This window comes from Schistocerca serialis, chromosome 1 (genome assembly GCF_023864345.2).
Source record: "Schistocerca serialis cubense isolate TAMUIC-IGC-003099 chromosome 1, iqSchSeri2.2, whole genome shotgun sequence".
NCBI lineage: Eukaryota > Metazoa > Arthropoda > Insecta > Orthoptera > Acrididae > Schistocerca > Schistocerca serialis.
Window position 1 is genome coordinate 550227596 of NC_064638.1, and position 17174 is coordinate 550244769.

The following is a 17174-nucleotide window of genomic DNA, read 5'->3' on the forward strand; positions in this document are numbered from 1 at the left end:
GTATCGCACTGGACTCTCTTGTCATTTTGCCTCTTTATCATACTTCTTGTATCATTGAGTCGTGTATTGTTGATTGCACTGTTCACATCTATAATTAGCAATATTCTTATTGCCTTCATATTGTAACGAAGTAAAATTATGTTACATCTTTTTAAAAAATGATTTCTAATCGGAAGCATGTGTGCAAATCAAGTTCATATACTGACCATTGCTTGTTCAATTGAGCTATCACTTGGTATGCAACGTATCACTCGGTGGTGGGGATACAGAATCTCTTCCCCCCTTAACAAGTCCATTGGGGCCCTTGCTCCATGGACTAGTGATGTGGAGGATGGAAATGGGTAACACTACAGAATGATAATAACACAGATACACTCACCTCCAAAACGTCATCGACTTCACTGTGTATAGGGAGAGACATATTGTCTGTGAATTAAATTAAAACTTGAGCCCATCCATCATTTCTGACAAAGGTTTGTGGGATGTTTTCTTTTATTGTAATATAATCGCTGCAACTGGAAATAACTTCCCAAATATTCCCAACTGGAAACCCGTCTTGCTCCACGCCACATCGCCCAGTATTTAGCTCAAAAGACCCTGATTCTATAATGGTCCATTGCTGGAACATCCTGTTCTTACTAAAGGATGAGAAGTAGTTACCACAGCCAGGAGCTACATGTGGTCAGTAGGTATAGTTCAGGACTCACAGGCACTGGATGGCAAGGACAGGAGCTCTCTGATGATGATTGAAATGGTCAAAACCCAAGTCTTGGTGGTGACAGATGACAGTAGATGAGATCTGTGGCTATGGCTCAATGGCAACAGGTAGTCAGTTTCAAGAACGGGGCCGGCATGTGGCAGAGGCAAATGACAAGTTGTAGTGAGTGACATGGGACAGGAACTGGGAGCAGCACATGGCAGAGTAGCTGTGGGATATAATATCTGGAGCTCAAGGCTCACAAGTGGCAGCAGCTGTAGCTTAGAGGCGACATGTGACTTGGGCCAAGCTCAGAGGTAATGAGTGGCCTTATAACCTGCAGGTGGCAGGGGAAGTGTTCCAGAAGTCACAGGTGGCAGGAGCCACGAAAAATAAGGGACATGGTTTGAGATACAGGGGCAGTGCCAGGCAAGGGTCGAGGCTAGGCGGCAGCTAGCGACAGGAGCAGGCACATGAGTGGAGTGATGGCATGGACCAAGCCTCAGAGGCATCTCATGTAACTTTCCTACTGCTTTTATTGAGACTGGTTGTGTTTTGTCAACATTTCCCCCTCTCTCCATATTAAAATATTAAATGAGTAGTATAGCTGTGTGCATTTGGGAACAGTGTCCATTGTTGCCAGACTTTCGATGGTGTCATTGTCAGATTACTCAGTCTGGCCCTCTAACATTAGAGGCCATGTGTATAAAAAGGCAGGGACTTCAAAAATTGTGCGGAAATTCAAAAAATTAATGGTTTTCCTCCAACCCTCTAACGTCACAGCTCAAAGACCAATTGATGTTTAAACTCCAAGAGGGTGGACTTCAGTATGGCCTCCACAAGAATTCTAAATATGGACCTAGGGCAGTGGTCTTAAATATACAATCCATTATGGCTGACCTGAGGATACCGAAATGGCCTGCATGGTTGCAAAATTTCCTCAGCCTTGTGACACTAAAATCTAATATGGCATACTTAGTGAATACTGAGATAATGTGTGTGATTGCCAGGCTACCTGTCTTAAAGCAGCAAATTCTATGTAAAAAATAGTGAAAAATTAAATCATAAATCGTTTTCACAGCTCCTATGATACTACAGTCTACATGTGCTATGCTCATATTTAATGTTTAAACTATTTCAAATCCCTCTGACATCACTATTGAAGAACTGACTTCTGCTTAGTTTAAAAATGCATATAGCAGGAATAGGACAGGAACAATTACGTCTATATTTACAACAAAAAATACAGGGAGAATTCCCTTCCACACAGTCAGAGCATCCACATGGGCCCCCATCCCATATGCTCCTGTGTCCAGCTGTGTATTTTGTGTGTGCCAATTCAGCCACCACCCAGGTTGGGCAGAGCATGACCAAGCACCAACAGACAACTCCACCGCCAGTATAGGCTAAATACATGAACATTCCATGTGTGCTTGGTGTGTGTCAACAACAGATCATCACCAGCCAGCAAAAACGTGGACTGGCCACCACATCTTGCTGGTTTGGAGGACCAGTGTTGGATGACTGTCATTATACAGCTTCAGCCAGCACTCCACAAACTTAGTGCAATATGCCTCAAGACCAACAGTTGAGGAATTTCATGCCATACAGTTGGAATGTGAGCAGATGCCAGTCACCTGTGGTATGCAATGAGTGATGTGACCCCACCACAGCTGACAGTATTAGATCTGATACACAGATTTCAGACATTTCTAGAACTACAGGTCATTTGGAATATTATATTAGATTAATTATTCATTCCATAGACCCACAAAAGAGGGGATCCTCCTGGGTGTGGAACATGTGACCTAACACATTACAAAAATTTAATTAGAAAATCTTGAGTTTCATTAATTTTAATGATCCTCAGTCAATAAAAAGTAAAATTATGTACATGAATTAAAATTAAACTTCTAATATTTACAAGTCTATTACTTACATCTGCTTTCATTAAATCTATCATTCACACAGCAGCTAGTTACATGGATATTACAACCAAGTATTGTCAAAATTAAAGTAAATTATTCATTTCAATGATCTCAGTTAAGAACAGTCAAATTGTGTACAAGATTTAAAATTAAACTTTCCCTATTTACAGACTTAAGTCTTACATCTGCTTTCCATACATCCATCATTCACACAGTAGGTAGTTACTTGTCTTTTACAACCAAGTATTGTCAAAATTAAGGTATAATAAATTTTCAATAAAATGGTCTACTGCACTTGCTAAGTAATTCATGGATGGAATAGGAGTTGGCCACCAAAAATTCTTTTAAATTATGTTTAAATTGTGCCTTGTCTGAAACTAAACTCTTAATGGTTGCTGGTAACTTATTGAAAATATGCGTTGCTGAATACTGGACTCCTTTCTGGGCAAGAGTAAGTGATTTTAAATCTTTATGTATATTTTTATTATTCCTAGTATTGGTACTGTGTACTAAGCAATTAGTTGAAAAAAGAGGTATATTATGTACAACAAATTTCATTAAGGAATAAATATACTGAGAAGCTGTGGTTAGTATGCCCAATTCTTTGAATAGGTTTCATCATGATGTTCTTGGATATACACTAAAAGTTACTCTTATTATATGCTTCTGTACTCTAAAAATTTTTTCTCGGTTTGTGTAGTTACCCCAAAATACGATACCATATGACATAATGGAGTCAAAATAAGCAAAATATGCCAATTTTTTTATTTATATCTCCTATATCTGACATCATTCGCATTGCAAACATAGACTTGTTTAGGCAGTTTAGCAATTCGTTAGTATGTTGCTCCCAAATGAATTTATTATCAAGTCTTAATACCAAGAATTTTACACTCTCGACTTCTCATATTTCCATGTCATCATATTTTATACACACACTAGAAGGAAATCTCTTGGAAGTTCTGAACTGCATATAGTGGGTCTTTTCAAAGTTTAATAACAGTGAATTTGCTATGAAAAACTTATTGACGTCAGTAAACATTTGATTAGCTGCCCTTTCTAAATTTATATTTGATTTACTATTTATTGCAATGTTTGTATCATCTGCAAATAAGACAATCTTGGCATCTGGTAATGTAACAGATGACAGGTCATTAATATACACAAGAAAGAGTAGTGGACCTAGTATGGAACCTTGGAGAACATCACATGTAATTTCTTCCCAGAGAGATGATGTCTGATTGCCTACTGCTGAAGTGTTACATAATGACACCCCTTGTTTTCTATTAGTATGATATGACTGAAACCACTTTACAGCACTACCAGTGATGCCATAATATTTTAACTTACTTATAAGAATGCTGTCATTCACACAGTCAAAAGTCTTTGACAGATCACAGTTGCCTCTAATTTGTTGTCTAATGAATTAAGGACATTTTCACTGCAAGTGTAAATAGCCTTCTCAATAACAGAACCCTGAAGAAACCTGAACTGTGACTTTGACAGTATGTTATTTTCACTATGGTGCTTAAGTAAATGCTTGAATATAACCATTTCAAATATTTTTGAAAAAACTGGCAAAAGTGAGATCGGTCAGTAATTTGATGGCATTTCTTTGTCCTATTTCTTGTGGAGAGGTATAATTTCAGCATATTTAAGCCGGTCTGGGAATGTTCCTGTTATAAGTGATCGATTACACAGATAACTTAAGATATGACTAAGCTGACATGAACACTTTTTCATTAACTTCGTTGATATGTTATCATAACCACTAGAATGCTTTGATTTCAAGGACTTTATGATGGATTCTATTTCTTTGGGTGAAGTAAGTGTCAATTCCATTTTATTGAGATTGCTTGTGTGCACTGGTCTCTGATATTCCATTGCATTATTTACTGAACCTGACAACCCCATAGCATCAGTAACTCTTATTTTGCGAAACACAGCATAAATTTTAACTTCCAATATCTGTAAACTTTTCACATATGGTAGTAGTTTATTTTACATACAGTTGCGACTGGGCCTAATTTTTGTAAACTTGTTTTTCTTCTTTTTTTTGGTAATCTAACTTATTGTCACTAAAGTAAGTTAGTTTACATACGATTGAGACTGGACCTAATCTTTTGTAAACGTGTTTTCTTGTTTTTCAGTAATTTAATTTGACTTATTCTCGCTAAACTAAAATTTTTACCATGAGTGAAAAGTGCCTGATGTGTCGTAGAATTAAGCTCTGGGGTGTGGTGTGATGGCTGGAGTAGTTTTTTTTCATTGGGGTGACTGTAGCGGCGTGGGAAAGGTGGAAGTGGATCAGACTCTTCAGTGATTCTGTAGGATATGCAGTAGAAATAGTGTGGAACAGGAGGGGAAAGTTGCTGCCCTTCAGCCACAGTTAGAGCAGGCTAGGGAAGATCTGAAAAAATTAAGAAGGGAGAAGGGTAAAGAGAGGTGGAAATGGCAACAGGTAACAGGAGGAACAGACCTAGAACTTCGTCAGACAGCTACGTGGTGAATGCGAAGAATAAGTTTGACCTATTGTTTCAGTTAGAAACTGATGAGCCTCAAACAGAGGTAGGCATAGAGAGAGCACAACAAACCTTCAGTAGAAAATTGAATAAGAATGTAGGGAAATCAGCAAAGAGAAAAAAAATTTTGTTGATAGGTAGTTTACATGTCAGAGGTGTAGGCCAACTTTTACAGGATCGCAATACCAGGTCAAATTTTTTTTTTTTTTTAACTTAGTGCTGGTCTGGATCAGGTGACACAGGATTTAGGTTCACTCTGTAAAGATTTTAACAAGGAAGACACCATGGTTATTGTGGATGTGCTGGGCAATACTATTGACAGATATCCTGTGTACAATATAGAGTGTGACCTGGCAAGATTGCATCAGCAACGAGACAATCAGTGTTGAGTCGGTGTCTGTTCTGAGACACCATGACCGACCTCATTTAAACTCTTCTGTCGGGAGAGTTAATTTGGAGTTGGAACCACTACTTTGGTCGGGTGTGGGGTCACATATTGGTTTGGTTCCTGTGATTCTCTCAGTAGGTGGGAATATGCTAGACATGACCTACACTTCAACAGTAAAGGGAAGGGTAAACTGGCTGGGCTAATAGCAGTAAATGTGAGGTGGGGAGGTACTGCCATGAGTGGTAATATACCATTGGTCATAGGTGTTGGAGCAGCACCTTTTTTAGGATAGATAGGAGAGAACGAATTCAAGTTCTGACAGAAGTAAAGATTGAAACAAACCTTCAGTTTGAGAAAGAGATCAAACAGCATAATCTTGGCACATTGGATCAGCGAACACAGCTGTTGGTTAAAAATTTACAGCAATCAGCAGAAATTTTATTTCCACCCAATTTCATCTCAGTAAATGCGAAAAGCCAACTATCTTTAGTGTATCAAAATATTCGAGGGCTTAGAAGTACAATTAATGAACTAATTATGTGCATTGATGAATTAGAGTCACAAGCCCAGTTGATATAATCTGCCTCTCTGAACATCATGTGACCACTGGCATAGATATGTTAAACCTTACAGAATTTAAGTTAGCCTTTTACTTCTGTAGACAAAATATGGAGAAAGGAGGAGTTGCCACATTTGTTAAAAACAGTTTTAAATTTAAGAATATTGACATCAATAAATTTTGCTTCGAGCAGCACTTACAAGCATATGCAACAGAGATAGAATTTCATAATAGGTCCTTTATAATAGTAGGCATATACAGAGCACCTTCAGGAAATTTTAACCTGTTTATAAACGGTCTTGAAGATTTATTATCTCATCTAAAATTAAAAAACAAAGAACTAGTGGTTGCTGGTGATTTTAATATAGATGTCCTGAAAAACACTGTCAGTGAACAGTTACTGAAATTAGTTACTTTGCATTCAATTTAATTTCTGCTGTAAATTTCCCAACCATGTTATACAAACGTTCTAAGACTGCCATTGATAATATTTTTATAGGAAATTCTAGTCACCTAAACCACATTACAAAACCAGTAGTAAATGGGCTATCTGACAATGATATGCAACACCTAACATTAAATTTTGAAAATTGTCAGGGTAAAACATCTATCAGAACTGAGTACAGAAGGCCAATAAAACAGTCAAAAACTGAGAAATTTAGGAGATCGCTCAAAGAAATTAATTGGATGGATGTTTACAGCATCCAAGACACAAATGGAAAATACAAAACATTCATTATTAAAGTTAGCACCTTATTTGAAAATTGTTTTCCCTTGAAGATAACTCAAATTAAGCAAACGTCTAACAAGAAATCATGGATTACACAAGGGATAATGATATCATCTGAGACAAAAAGTAAATTCTATCTGACATGTTGGGACACCTTTGATACTAGCATTATAGCTCATTACAAAAATTACTGCAAAATATTGAAGAAGGTTATCCAGAAATCTAAACACCTGCATTATGAGAAGATAAATACATCCAGCAATAAAATAAAAACAATGTGGGATATAGTTAAGCCAGAGACAGGTAGGACCAGAAATGAGGTGGAACAAATATCTCTAAAAATAAATGAAATTCTGGTAACAAACGGAAGTTGTGTTGCAAACCATTTAACCAAGAATTTTGTCTCTGTTTACAGAACTATTACACTAAGCAACTAGTGTGTGTGTGTGTGTGTGTGTGTGTGTGTGTGTGTGTGTGTGTGTGTGTGTGTGTGTGTGTGTTTATGTGTGTGTGTTTTTATTTTCCACATCAGTTGCCGTCCCATAACTAAAACTTTAGCAATATGTTAAGTTTAACTAAATATCCTGAAGGAGACCTTACCAATTGTACAGTTGAATCTCTTGTAGCAGGGCCTACTTGCTGCACAAGCCAGTAATGAAATGAATTATGACAATGAACTATTGTATTTTGTTGTATTACTGAAAATAAGCACAGGGGTGAATGGAACTACTACACCCATCCAATAATAACCCTGTATGAAAGAGATAGACTTGTTCCCACAGTTTATAAGAAATTAAGACAAGAACCATTACTAGTGCTACACTACTTAAAATTACTGTGTCAACTTTTAACTGGATGCTGCTTATTCAACAGAAGAAAATATATAACTAAGCAGGCTTTCACCAGAGCAAAGACTTCGTCTGAGGTAAATAAAATGCTTAATTTTTTAATACGTTTGTAAAGAAAACTCTCTAAGAGGTTATATGTGGTTGCATAATTTGTTCAGACTCATATAATTATAGTAAAATAAAGTGAGTATTTAACATTTGAGCAAAAGTGAAACTAAACTGGTTAACACTGATGAATCAGAAATGTGTTGTGCAAGTGAAAGAATAGCTTTCTGATTTGAAAACTTTGGCCTGGTATGGCTGTACAAACAATGAGTAGATCTGAATATACTGGTATCTCCAAAAGGAATGGAAAATTAGTTTCCTGATAAACTGTAACTCGTTATATATTTCCTCAGAATTGGCAATATTCCGAATTTAGTGACAGCTTCCGATATTACGGCACAGATTTTTAATCATTATTATTTGGTAACAGGAAATACTTTTGGGTGCTATCCACCATACTACCCTGTTGTCCATATTCTAAATATGTACGGGGCATTTGGTCATCCCTGTCAACATGCGCTGGCCAAATGCAGTACCACTGCATAAATTATGGCCGCATCGCAACGAATAAGTTGTTTGCCCCCCCTGCCCACCTGTGCCCATGGTTGGGTGCTGCTTACATACGGACACTTAGCCTGGAACAGCCGCCTTAAGGTACTGCTTGTTACATAAAGAACCAGGCCCATTCGTATGAGCGATTCGTGACACTAAACAACCATTGTGAAAGCAGACTAACGCGTTATGCTTTGTACTGAGCAACATCTTATGGGATGCAGAGTGTTACACAACCATACCTTCCTCCATGTGCCAAACACACGCACCTTAATCTCCTTGTAAATCACCTTATTGGTTGTGCTGTAAACTGGTAAGTAACACAATCACCTTATTCTAATTTATTTCCCAAACCAAAATTTTATTTCCCACAAGAGTGATAAGATGGGGTGGTCGAAATGGTGAATGCGTGAGGGAGTACTTTAAGCTGAGCCACAACATACGAAGTATAGCTATTGGCAGGAATATTAGGGTTTAACTTCCCCGACAGAAGTTCAAGGCCTCCCTCGGGCATGGGTGTGTGTGTTTGTCCTTAGGATAATTTAGGTTAAGTAGTTGGTAAGCTTAGGGACTAATGACCTTAGCAGTTAAGTCCCATAAGATTTCGCACACATTTTAACTTCCCGCCGACGACAACCTCGATAAAGATGACCCCCAAGTTGAGACTGTGTGATGTTACTAAAGATAAGCACCAGTATCCTTCCCGAGTAACGGGAAGCGATTCACGGAAACCATAGACATTCTAGGACTGGCGGTCCGGTATAAATGCGGCGGATGTTGTGACCAAATTGGTGACAGTCTCTGAGAGTGATATCAGAATGTCATCAAAGATTTGGGAAAGCTAAAGATCAGTTTAGTCTTGACGCCACACAAATTGATTAACGAGTGAAACGTGACACAGATCTAAGCTATTGAAGATTTCACTGACATATGTAGGTGGCATTCATCTTTTCTGCTGCTGATCATTAAAACTCCTGCTACCACAGGTCCATAGCAGAGCAGACTACCATCATGCGCACTAGACACTGCACACCATATGTTACTGATGTCTACACCATGCAGCTGAGTTATATCAATGCTCCGATCGAACCGAAACTAACTCTTCACTGACAGTTTCCAGCAGCTTTAAAAACATTGCAAAAACTGTTATGTGGTGGATGGAACTTATTTTTAAGGCTATTGAGGTATTTGTTTTCTTGGAAGAGCGGAGCTTACGGGCGCCTTTTATTTTCTTAGCTTGCGTCATATTACTGCAGTGTATCATAATTTAAGTTTTCTAGTGGACTATGTTGCTTCAAACTGATCATGAAATCGTTTCAGTTATTCAGTAGTGTTGTTAATTAGAACACTTTTAACGAATATGTGAACTGCTAGCTGTTGCAGAGAGACGGGAGTCTGGCAAAGGCGCTGAAGTCACTACTGACGATACTACCTCTCCTGTACGAAACTGGCTTGTACTGCACCTTCGGGCAGATCTTAACTGATCAGGTAAGCGTATTACATACAACCCAAGTTCGTTACAGACTACACTCATTTTTTGGGTTAAAGGAGGTTTACATCACATGAAAACACAAGAGAATTGTTGTAGAATGACTGAAGCGGTAGTATAGGCGTCAGCAGGAGAAATAACTATAGTTACTGGCAGAATTTTTCGCTAATGGTTATCAGATGTTATGTTGTAATAGCGCATAGTATAAGCTGAAGATCAGATTCTTTTTTGTAGCATACAGATTTTACAATGAGTAGAGAGCAACACTGGTGAAAACTATTAAAGATTTAATTGGCATATTGTACCGTTTCTTAATGGACCCTCTGCTGTGTAGTAGATTCTCTAATGAACAGTCCATACGAACAAACCGACTGTGATTTGAAGTTGCTTGCACCTTAGTGATTTGGCTGTACATGACTCTGTTTAAGAAGGATAGCTCGATAATGTTGTAACGACGAGGCGCACACGTCTGCTTTCCAGATAATAATCCGTAGCTGTGATCCTGAAGTCAAATAGTCTATGCATTGCCTAGAACTGTGACTTTATAAAATAAACGGAATGATTAAATAAAAGATAAATGAAGAATTAATGAAGAAAGATTCTATTTTAACGTCTGTAGTTGATGTGGATGACGCCAGAGAATTATGTTGAATTACGTTTATTCAAGAATGTAGACCTCAAACAAATGTAAAGTGATCCTGTGATAACGAGTTACAACAAAAACAGAAAGGTGACCTTACAAAATGCATTAAAGTTGCGTTGAGAGCATTACGAGAATGGTAACAGAATCATCAAGCTAAACAGTCATCAAAGACGTCCCAAAAATGAAGTCCATCTCGTGATGGCAATACATAAAATATTTTCCAACTCACAATAATTCAGAGTTCAGCATGATGATTTATACATTAACATACGTGAGATAACAAGTAGAATCTCGTACCCTATCTATTCCAAATTTCGTAATGCATGTGCAAAAGTTAAAATTCTGTCCTGGAGCACGTTTAAAACTCACAGAAGTTAGCTTCCCTTCAAAAGTTAAAATATTCTAGCGGCCATCCACCGTCCAGAATCAATCACCCACACAATCGAATCTTACACGTTCCTCAGTCATGTCTGACTTTTTTCCAGTCCAAAACGTAAAAGTGTCCAGAATTTCTCCTTGAGTGCACCACACTAACAGTGCATGTCTCCATTTGACTCCAGCGGTATTCTGCCACAGTCTAACTCTCATTGACTGAATATTTAAATGAAAGAAATGTTATAAACATGCTGTCACACTCAGGTCATTTACTGCAGATTTAAATGAAGATTTGTTCATAAATAAATAAGCCAGCATTCTTGCCCAAGTGCGATCACTTTAAATGAGAACAAATTGTTATAAAATATTGTTTAAACAGTTATTTACGTCTGCTAGATAGAAGCATCATTTGGCACTCTTTTCAGTAGTGTTACAGCTAAAATATATGATTGACCACTTTTTAAATTACCATCGTTTTTTGTATCAATTATAGTTGTATTTAAATAAAGTTACTGACACAAATATCAGAATGTTCCTTAAATGATGACAGTAATATGAGAATATATGAGGTATTCATGCTGCATTCAGTTGCTACTATATTGTGGAGGATGAGATGTTCTGACAGACATTTGCATAATGTAAGATATAAAATATCATTAATCAATAAATAAAACAGTTACAGGTACATAGCTTTCAGGGATAATAGATACAGTGCTATGTTTTCATCTGAGACATGGTTTGTTGAAATCCCATAAAGTATTTAGAAGTTGTTAATTCAAAGGTTTATAGTGAAGATACTTAGTTATTGTAAAATATTAATTTCTACACCATTTAAGTTATTGAAAATATCATTGTTCCATTGGATGCGCCTCATTTTTATGAGATCATAGACGTATTCAAATTTGTTTTATTATGTAACTGTGTTTTACTACAGGATTTCTAATAGCTGTAAGCAGGCATGTTTCAGTCTTACACTCTGCCATTTCTGGTGCATTGTCTGTCCCCCAGCTGAACAAGCAATCCTTGTCTAAATTCTATGTACTGGATTTTACCTGTTTCCAGCCACACCGTTTGCCTTTGTACCGGGTCTGACGATTACCCTCTGCTGCAGCTACACCACTCACGCTGATTGCGTTGGACCTCATACAAATTCTAAGTAGTCGAGTAACTCCCCTATATACATGTAACATTCCAGTATGTGGGTAGCATCCATCTTTTATCTGGATAATCATCACAGTGGACTAAAACTTTCGCTACCATATCATTCAGATCATATAACAGATTAATGGAGTGCGTATTAGATAACCAGTCAAAGAAGTCATTATGAGCGGCATCAGTGAGAAATAACCAAAAAATTAGCGGTTAGTGAGGCAGCTGGGGAATCACGTGATGAGAGCAATACACAGAGCTTGAGTGTCCTGCAATTCTCTATGTGACTCACCAGAATCAGAATTTAGTAGAAAATTGCTGTTTAGTGCAAACTTTTAAGGTTTTTTTTACAATCTTCCATCAGAACGATTACAGTGCTAGTGGCCTACGTGCACACTATATTTAATCTGATGCCATAGCCTGTATCTTCAATATTTTAAATGAAATGTATCTATGGCGCCATTCGCGTCACGTATCTGTCAACATTAGTGGTAAAGACCAACCAAAAACCGAGCCAGGTGGCTCAGTGGTTAGCACACTGCACTCACATTCAAGAGGACGACGGTTCGAACTCAAGTCTGGCCATCCTGATTTTGGTCTTCCGTGATTTCCCCAAATAGCTTCAGGCAAATACCGCGATGGTTCTTTTGAAAGGGCATCCTTCCCTAATCCGACGGGACCGATGACATCCAGGTTTGGCCCTCTCCCCCAAATCAGCCAACCAATCAAACAACTGGCCAAAAGAACTTTCTGATGAACCTTAGTCGTAGCATGATCTTCATGTCCTGAGGTTAGTTAATCGCAAATAGCGGCGTAACATATATCAATGAATGTGATGTGAAGTAAATGTAAAAAATAAAAAGCAGTTTAGCGTATATGGTAAAGGGTAAGTAGATGTAGGTGTATAAGTCGCCAGTTTCAGAAACCTTGTGAATGTTGATCCACAAAATGTAGCGTCCTTATGAGAATCGTTAAGGCAGACACATACGCACGTTTCAGAGTGAGAAGCTGAGCAACTCGGCAGTCAGCTGTGACTGGACAGACTGCGACACCCGCTTCAAGAGAAGCCTCCTCGTCTTCTTGACAGTGGCTGGGCGGCCTCTGGAGATCATAGTGGGCAAGACGAGCAAACTGTCGAAGGAGATGCTGGTGCAGGTCAGTAGACACGACTCTAATCTGTTTGCATACACAATCAGGGCCTAAGAAGTTCTGTATTCGGCCAAAATCGCCGTGTACTACTAACATGAACGATTCAGAGCAAAATAGTTCAGCTAAAGATGCAGAATATCTGACGTCCACACTCACGGATACAGAAAGTGAGGAATCCCACGCTGATGTTCTGAACATCGTCCTTGTTCACAGAGTTCTGCATCACATTCCTGCAACGTGCGGCCATATATCAGACAAATGTACCACTACATGTGAAGTTGAACGCTATAACTGTGTTGTTATGTAGAAGCTTCGACAGAAACAAAGGGGAAGCGTGAATTGCAGAGCTACTGAGGAGTCTTCTTCTGTCCAAAAGATGAAGGGAGCTTCTGAATTTATACTAATCCGATGAAGTAAGAACAAGGCTATGTGCCAACTTCTCCAACATAAAAACCGGTCTAAGTCTATCACTTATATCTGTAAATAAATGGGTATGGGAAGGATAATAATAATAATAATTTTACTATTATAAAGTTTGGAAACTACTGTTTATAGTTTTTCTATAATAACTATATTATTATGAAATTCAGTTAGGCCTACAGAAGTGCTGTGTTAGTAAACAAACTAGTTAAAGAACAAAATAAAATCAAGCACGTTACTGTGTTCTTAAACCTTTATTTCAAAATAAACGCCTTTTACAAAGTTTAAAAAGTTACATTTTGTATTAATTTACCACTATTTTATAAAAAAAATTTACAGCCAGATTTTGGTAAAACAGTTTGTTTTCTTGTTTGAGTCTTTCTTTTTTAAGTCCTCCTTCTTCTCAGTTTTCAATCTGGCTGTTAATTCAAGCTGGGGTAGATCTAGGCCTTTTATGGTTTCCATCTTCACATCTTTATTTAATACATTCGTTTGCGTCTACGTTTCAACTTCAATGCATTTTTTTTTTTTTTTTGTAAACCATTCTCGTGGGTTGGTTTTGGAAAGTTTGAGCCAAATGGCCTAGGAAATTTCTAACTTTTTTGTTATGAGAAATTCTTTTGTTACTTTGGAGAAGTCATAAAAATCATCATCGTTCACCATAGTGGTTGGAAAAGAAGTTTTACTACTGGCATTACACAAAACTCTCACAAGATCCAAAGGAACTTCATATCTTTCTACTCTTTTTCTTTTTTCAATTAGAGCAAGGTCTCAGTCACAGGTTAAGTATGAGTGTCCAGAGACAACATCCTTGTGGTGAACTTCGTCAAAGAAATCATTACAGACCAAGTATATCCATAGGAACAATATCGTTTGATTTTTGTTTTTGGCTGCAGCTGTTGTCAGACCACACTATTAACTTTTTTTATGGCTAATTTTACTTTTAATCCGCCTTAACACACAGCTCGCTATTTCGTTGCCTCCCCTGCCACTCATGCCCTCGTGCCAAAGAAACACAAAACATTTATTATTATCTGTCATATGCAATACCAAATTGTAACAAGAAATTTGACATACGTAATACATTTGGCAGTCTGACAATCTTGGCAAAGAGAAAACCTATTTCAAAGCTATGGATACTCTGCATGTATCACATGTAGGTGTGGTAGAATATACATGAGCACGCTTCATCTCTTTTCTAGCTTTTTCAGCGGGTCTGTGATGAAATTCTAGTGAAGTACGAAGTACAGCTCTATTGGTTGAGTCATCCAACATTTTAATTTCAAGCAGATCACATGTGTTACAGGTACCTTTCCTTCAGCGGTGAAATCTCAGTTTGAGAAAGTGTTCATTCAGTACTTTTTTGTCGTATAAATATCTAATGTGTGCGTTTGGATAAAGCGTAACAAAAGCTTCATACGTTCTGCTGTAATTTAAACCTTGGCTTAAAAATAGAAGGGAGCTTTTAGCCCTTGTGTAATGGTTTTCGTCCTTGGGGAAACTTTTGATGAGTTCAACAATGCGTTTTACATCAGCAGCTGTATATTTCATTTCTTTGTTTTTATTTCCCCCACATTCAATGTAGGTAACATCACGACTCTTTTTTTGCTTTTACCAAGGTTTCCACTCTTCGCCTGGTAATTTTGTGTATTTCCAGAAAGATATTTTTGCAAACTGGATAATGTCTGCCTTCGTCATCATGAACTGTATAGAAAACACCAGCCTGTCTGTGACTCTCCTCCAGTTCCTCATAAGAACCATGACACCTTCTTCTAATATTGCGTACACTTACGTTTCCTATCTAATAACAGTTTTCCTTAACATTATCACCTAGTTCGTAGAACTGAATGAATATGTTTAATTTGTGTTCCAATGCAATGTCTCTACACTGATAGCAGCACTGGCGTGAAACCTACAACAAACAAACACGGAAATTAGAGGCATTAAATAATTTATGATTGCCACAAATAACCTGTTTGTTTGTTACTCTGCACAGTTAGTAGGTCTACTGTAGTCCAGGAACCAAGTCAAACATAACCTAATGTGGTTAGCTTAAAACCCCACAGAAAAATCATAATCAGGTGAAGTTCTTCAAAAAAGCCTTAACCCTAAGGCGTTAAAGTTATCATATTAACTTACCTCATCAAGTGGAGGTTGTGTTTGAGGTACAGTAACTTTCTCGTTGTTCTCATATGGTTTTTCCTCGGATCTTAGCTTCTTATTTGGGAAACACTACCTTCACCCCTTTGACGACTTTTTCTTGTTTCATCTATCACATAAACCACAATGGTAAACGCAACAGACAGGAGTAGTCACTGCAACTTGAACACAATCGAACCTCAAACAAAAAACAACAGCAAGGGCACATAGACCGGATTTTGTTCCAGAACAAGAGGCACTTAGCACCTGGCGCATTCTGGTGGCAATGTTTTAAACCACTTTTACACTGATTACTAGACAGCCCGGTTTTTACTCACGAAGGTTAGGCACATAGCCCATATTTTGACAATGAAACGATTTTTTTTTATTTTTGGCACTTAGACCGGATTTTATAATTAGACGACAAGTGTGTTAGGAAGTAACGAAGAACAACACCCTTCTCCTTTCTGAGTAATGTCTGATAAAGAACTATTCCCCCCATCTGGAATCGAGATCGACTACTGCCAAACTCCTCACTGAGAGCCCTTTATCTTGAGAGTCCACATTTCGGGAGAAACAGATTTAAAGCTGCTGTGTGCAGTCACTATTTGGGAAATAATTATCTTTTTTCTTTTTTGTATCATCAGTCCTCTGATTTGATGCGGTTCGACACGACATTCTCTCCTGAGCCAACGTCCGCATCTCTGACTAGCACCTGCACACAGTATCCTCAATTATTATTTTTTTATTTATTCCATTCTCTGTCTTTCTCTAGTTTTATTTACCCCTACTGCTCCCCATAGGACAATGGATGCTATTACCCGATCTGTTAGCCTAAGTGCTATCGTGCTATCCCCTCTCCCTGTCAGTATTTCCACATATTTCATTCCTCCGAGATTCTGCGAAGAACTTCCTGATTTGCTATCTTATCAGACTATCATTCTCTAGCTCCGCATTTCAAACGCTTCGCATGTCTTATTTTCTGGTTTTCCCACATTCCATTATCCACCTCCACGTATAACTGCGCTCCTAATGTAGGCACTCAGAAATTTCTCGACCACATTAAGTTCGATGTTTGATAGTAACAGTCTTATTTTGGATAGGAATGCTCTCCTTTCCTGTGCTGCCCTGCTCTGTATGTCCTCTTTGCTTCCTATATCAAATGTCATTTTGTAGCAGAAAATCTTCATATCGTCTACTTTGTGGTGCCCAGTTTTAAAGTAAGGTTTATCATTAATCTCATTTCTGCTACTCCTTGATGCTTTCACCTTTCTTTTGCTACTTTCAATCCATACCTTGTGCCCAGTAATCTGTGCGATTCATTTTATTGTGTTGGCAGAAGAGCCAACACCGTGTTACGAGAGGAGGCAGAAATGCACGCGTTTTAGCTCACGCAGGCACGAGTGAGGAGGGAAGAACTATACTGACGTGATGTCTGGAACATGACAAGGAATTAGAATTCAGAAAACGGACGTAATTAGTTTCATACTTAACTTTAATCCATTAATGATGAACGTCGCTCTTGACGATACATGATTCAC